The sequence below is a fragment of the Bos grunniens genome, chromosome 3 (genome assembly GCF_055505025.1).
Source record: "Bos grunniens cultivar Pamir isolate PY7600 chromosome 3, Bosgru_T2T1.0, whole genome shotgun sequence".
NCBI lineage: Eukaryota > Metazoa > Chordata > Mammalia > Artiodactyla > Bovidae > Bos > Bos grunniens.
Window position 1 is genome coordinate 66,791,239 of NC_141167.1, and position 6,452 is coordinate 66,797,690.

Genomic DNA, 6,452 nt, shown 5'->3' on the forward strand with positions numbered 1-6,452 from the left:
AGTACTTAATTCTATTTGTTGACTTTCAGACACTGGCTTCTAGGTGTAGAGAAATACTGATGTTCCATGAGATCAGGAGAAGAACGTAGAAATATCTCCCTTCGTCCTCACTTCCCTTTTCCTCCCTTAAGAAGCAATGCTGAGGGGGGCAGAAAAAAGCATAATTCAAGGGTAAACAGAGTTTCAGATTCACAACCCACCTCTATGACATGCTTAGTGAACTTGACCAGGGATATTATTTAATCTTCCTGAAGCCTCCTTGTTTTCACAAGATGGAGACAAATCACTCATTTTGCATGGTTGTACTCAAAAATGAATCAGACAATTGTAACATATGTGCTGTGGTTCATGAGGTCGCAAAGAGTCAGACATGACTGAGCGACTGAACTGAACTGAACATATGTGCTTCTTAGAAAGAAAGTAAGCAACAAAGCTGTTACTTCTACTGCTGTTCACTGAGCAAGCATGGAAAGACAGTACAGCGAAGCGGCTTAGCAAGAGGGTTTGGGATGAAAAGTGATTCGGTTCAGGTTATTTATAGTGTTGTGATTTGGGATAAGAAATTTAATCTTTCTGTGCCTCAGTTCCTATAAAATGGTAGAGAAATGTCTATTACAAAATGCAGTTATTTATCCTATGTAGAGTGATCAACACTGAGCATGGAACACATGCTGTGTGTTCACTGGGTAATAAGTTCCAGGGCATTCGTGTTCATGAATCTGTAAGATGTGTCATTTTCCTCACTTACAGCATGCATAAAAGAGGAGCCACATCCACTATGTGTCCATCATTTAAGGAAATTCAATTTTCTGACCACAATACAGTAAGATTAGATCTCAGTTACAGGAGAAAAACTATTAAAAATTCCAACATATGGAGGCTGAACAACATGCTGCCGAATAACCAACAAATCACAGAAGAAATCAAAAAGAAATAAAAATATGCATGGAAATGAATGAAAATGAAAACACAACAATGCAAAACCTGTGGGATACTGTAAAAGCAATGCTAAGGGGAAAGTTCATAGCAATATAGGCATACTCAAGAAACAAGAAAAAAGTCAAATAAATAACCTAACTCTATACCTAAAACAACTAGAAAAAGAAGAAATGAAGACCCCCAAAGTTAGTAGAAGGAAAGAAATCTTAAAAATTAGGGCAGATATAAATGCAAAAGAAACAAAAGAGACCATAGCAAAAATCAACAAAGCCAAAAGCTGGTTCTTTGAAAGGATAAATAAAACTGACCACTAGCCAGACTCATCAAGAAACAAAGGGAGAAAAATCAAGTCAATAAAATTAGAAATGAAAATGGAGAGATCACAACAGACAACACAGAAATACAAAGGATCATAAGAGACTACTATCAGCAATTATATGCCAGTAAAATGGACAGCTTGGAAGCAATGGACAAATTCTTAGAAAAGTACAACTTTCAAAACTGAACCAGAAAGAAATAGAAAATCTTAACAAACCCATCACACGCACAGAAATTGAAAACTGTAATCAGAAATCTTCCAGCAAACAAAAGCCCAGGTCTGGACGGCTTCACAGCTGAATTCTACCAAAAATTTAGAGAAGAGCTAACACCTATCCTACTCAAACTCTTCCAGAAAATTGCAGAGGAAGGTAAACTTCCAAACTCATTCTATGAGGCCACCATCACCCTACTACCAAAACCTGACAAAGATGCCACAAAAAAAGAAAACTATGGGCCAATATCACTGATGAACATAGATGCAAAAATCCTTAACAAAATTCTAGCAATCAGAATCCAACAACACATTAAAAAGATCATACACCAGGACCAAGTGGGCTTTATCCCAGGGATGCAAGGATTCTTCAATATCTGCAAATCAATCAATGTAATACACCACGTTAACAAATTGAAAAATAAAAACCATATGATTATCTCAATAGATGCAGAGAAAGGCTTTGACAAAAGCCAACATCCATTTATGATAAAAACTCTCCAGAAAGCAGAAATAGAAGGAACATACCTCAACATAATAAAAGCTATATATGACAAACCCACAGCAAACATTATCCTTAATGGTGAAAACTTGAAAGCATTTCCCCTAAAGTCAGGAACAAGACAAGGGTGCCCACTCTCACCACTATTATTCTACATAGTTTTGGAAGTTTTGGCCACAGCAATCAGAGCAGAAAAAGAAATAAAAGGAATCCAAATTGGAAAAGGAGAAGTAAAACTCTCAGTTTTCAGATGACATGATCCTCTACATAGAAAACCCTAAACACTCCACCAGAAAATTACTAGAGCGAATCAATGACTATAGTAACGTTTCAGGATTTAAATCAATACACAGAAATCCCTTGCATTCCTGTAGAGTAATAATGAGAAAATAGAGAAATTAAGGAAACAATTCCATTCACCATTGCAACAAAAAGAATAAAACACTTAGGAATCAATCTACCTAAAGAAACTAAAGACCTATATATAGAAAACTATAAAACACTGGTGAAAGAAATCAAAGAGGACACTGATAGAGGGAGACATATACCATGTTCACGGATCAGAAGAATCAATATAGTGAAAATGAGTATACTACCCAAAGCAATCTATAGATTCAATGCAATCCCTATCAAGCTACCAGTGGTATTTTTCAGAGAACTAGAACAAATAATTTCACAATTTGTATGGGAGTACAAAAAACCTCGAATAGCCAAAGCAAACTTGAGAAAGAAGAATGGAACTGGAGGAATCAACCTGTCTGACTTCAGGCTCTACTACAAAGCCACAGTCATCAAAACAGTATGGTATTGGCACAAAGACAGAAATATTGATCAATGGAACAAAATAGAAAGCCCAGAGATAAATGCACACACATATGGACACCTTATCTTTGACAAAGGAGGCAAGAATATACAATGGATTAAAGACAATCTCTTTAACAAGTGGTGCTGGGAAGTCTGGTCAACCACTTGTAAAAGAATGAAACTAGAACACTTTCTAACACCATACATAAAAATAAACTCAAAATGGATTAAAGATCTAAACGTAAGACCAGAAACTATAAAACTCTTAGAGGAGAACATAGGCAAAACACTCTCCAACATATATCTCAGCAGGATCCTCTATGACCCACCTCCCAGAATATTGGAAATAAAAGCAAAAATAAACAAATGGGACCTAATTAAAATTAAGAGCTTCTGCACAACAAAGGAAACTATAAGCAAGGTGAAAAGACAGCCTTCAGAATGAGAGAAAATAATAGCAAATAAAGCAACTGACAAAGAACTAATCTCAAAAATATATAAACCTAAAAATTAATATGCTTCCTATTCAACTGACACCCAATCCTGAGATACATTCCATTATATTTAAGGATCTAACAGATACCTTTTTCAGCACTAAATGGTCTCTAAGACATCTTTCAAAACAATTAATGTGAAGGTTCTAGAGAAATTGTATCAAACCCATCTTCCCTCCTACTAGGATAGCTTCCAGAAATTCCTTTTATGGTTGTTGAGTCATTGCTTTGTTCTCAGTGCTTTCAGTTTCATATAACTCTAAATCTGTTAGAGAGGTTGCTTTACTTCTAACTGTCTATTTACTAAAGGAAAGCAGGCAAGACCTGGGAAATTGAGCTGGTGAAATAAAAGCCTAACCATCTAGTGAGAGACGGAGAACTTTGTTACAGAACCACTCTACCTGAGCTGAGCAGAAAACAGGTAGGAAGTTTACTTTTTCCTTAAAGCAGATTCTTCTTCAGTGCTAAAGGAGCCCTCCTGTGGGAAGAGGAGCCCATGGCAAGATTAGTGCAGGGGTAGGAAGGAATCTGTAAGGGTTAGTTAGTTTTCTAAAAAATGATCAGCATCAAGATAGACTGTAGTTCATCCTGATTTGGGACATTTGTCAGATGAGATCTAGTTGTGAGCAAGGGGCAGCCCATCCCAGGGTCATGACTGCGCTTGTGTGGAATTAATCATCAAGGACATGGAGCTAAACTAAGAGTTTGAAATGAATTAGGATTATCTTTCTCTTTGATGATGTTGTCTATGTTGACTGGGGACACAATTGTATTACCATTGTCTTTGATACAACTTGCTCAATACTGATTTGTCTGCAGCTAAGAAACTGAAAAGGTAACAGATTTTTTTTTTTTTTTTTCATGAGGAGAGAACAGTAAGTGAGCTACAGTGGAAACAGCCACCTGATACTGTTAAAGACAAGGAAAAAAACTGAAACCCAGAGTGAAAGATATAGATTTATAAGGACATCATACTCTTCGGTCCTACACTTAAATTCTGCTTCAAAATGGATGTCTTCCTTTAGAAACAGCACAGGTTCACTAAGTTCAATTTCTTGGTGCCACCTCAAGGATGGCTTAAGCCTTAGGACAGAATTCGACCCCACCACTTTACTAAAAAGCTTTGTTTTTAAAGAATCTACTCTGGAGCAGTGCTAAAGTCACCACTGTTGTTTACTTTGCCCTCTGGTCTCTCAAGGAGTTCTGATCTTGCCTTCTGGAGACTCTTCCCCTGACTTTCTTGGCTTGACACTAGCTCCATTCATCACCTACTGTCTGACACCTCTCTCTCTTCTTTTCAGTTTCCTCTCCTTGGTTCCCTTCCCACTCCTCTCTCTTTATCCCTACCTCTCTTCATCCTCTTCTTGTTTCTACTTCTCCTCTACAAGACAGGAGAAAAGAACAAAACAGAAAACTTAGAATGGTTTGGCTGGAAATATAGCTATTTCTCTCAATAATTTTCTTCTCTAGCTCTCTTGATCTCTTCCTGATATTTTAATCTTTAATCTTTTAATTCATTGTCTTTTTCTTCCCTTACATACACACAACTCTTAGCACCATACAGTATTTGCAATTGTATAGTTTATCCCCACTTATTTGGAGGCTAGTTTATTTTGAAGCTAATGAATTTTAAGTTTCAGAGCCCCTTGCTTATACAAGTCCATAGCAAGGTTTCGGAAGAGTCTTAAATCATGTGTTTCTCAAGGTTACATATTTTTATAAAATTTGCTACAGTAAGTTCCACTTTTAGAAAAGAAATGTGAGAAATTCTGTGGACCATTATTCCAGTAGAAATAAGGATAACTAGTGAGAAAAAAGATGCATTTCAAATCATTAAAAATAGTTTTGAGACATATCAAGTGATGAACATTTGCTCATGAAATTCTTTATTCATAGTAAGAATTAATGAATAAAAAAATAAATATGGATTCTCACAGTTAGGAAGTGCAACAAATCCCTCTGAACCCTGTTTTGTTTTACATTTAACATCTAGTATAAATTCCACCTGCAATGCCGGTTGGATTCCTGGGCTAGAAAGATCTGCTGTTGAAGGGATAGACTACCCATTCCCATAATCTTGGGCTTCCCTGGTGGCTCAGCTGGTAAAGAATCTGCCTGCAATGCGGGAGACCTGGGTTTGATCCCTGGGTTGGGAAGATCTTCTGGAAAAGGGAAAGGCTAACCACTCCAGTATTTTGGTCTGGAGAATTCCATGGACTATAAATGGGGTCCCAAAGAGTTGGACACAACTGAGCAATTTTCACTTTCATAAATTTTTTTAATGTGGATCCTAACAGAAGATTTCCATGGTAAATTAAATGGAAGACTTTGCTTATGAGGGTGATTGAATATTGGTAAGTCACTGTCATATCAGTATTTTAAATGGGCTACTTTGCTAATACTCTGCTGACATAAATGGCCAAGGTTTTTTTGTGATTGGCCAAAAAAAAAAAAATCACAAAATGCATTAGGATCATCTTTCTCTTTGTTGATATTGTCTCTGTTAACCGGGGACACAATTATATCATGGAGATTTTTACATTGCTCCTTCTGAATGCAAAATAACCTGATGAAAGCTCTTGATCTGTTTAGCCTGGAAATTCTAATTCATCCCATCTCTTCCCCTGCAGACAAGGCAACATGGCCTCAGAGGCCCACATGCCAGGCCCAGAGTGCCTCAGTGAGAACACTAATGGGCAACTGCTGGTTAATCTGAAAGCCCTGAAGATCCTATCTGCCATCAGGCAGCCTGTTGTGGTGGTGGCTATCGTGGGCCTCTATTGCACGGGCAAATCCTACCTGATGAACAATCTGGCTGGGGAGAAAAAGGATGAGTAAGACCAGCAGAACCCAGCCAAGTCCCTTCTGTCCACCCATACTCCAAGCATGTAGCACAGTGATGTGAGGAGAGGAAGTGAGAGACCCGGAAGGAATATCGAAAGCTAACTTTCAGTCCACAGTCATGTTGTCATTGTCACTATGACCTGTATCAGATCACAGCTCTTTGCACGTTGTCTTAGTTTCTTTTTTAAAAGCATAAATTGTTCCTTTTCTAGAAAGACTAATGTGGTAATAAAAAATAAGTAATGTACGTAAAAATAAACTATAAGACATTTACAAAAACATTCATGTAGTGAAAGCATTTCCATTGATCTTTAAATTAAAAAAATGTTTAAATCTG

The 6,452-nt window shown here is 37.2% G+C and overlaps 1 long non-coding RNA gene across 1 annotated transcript; it reads left to right on the forward strand.

The window, feature by feature from the left end:
• The first annotated feature begins 2,936 nt into the window (after window positions 1–2,936).
• On the forward strand, window positions 2,937–6,452 carry LOC147375755 (uncharacterized). Its single transcript, XR_015160464.1, has 2 exons — window positions 2,937–3,692; window positions 5,902–6,452. It is a non-coding gene; the product is annotated as an uncharacterized LOC147375755 (long non-coding RNA).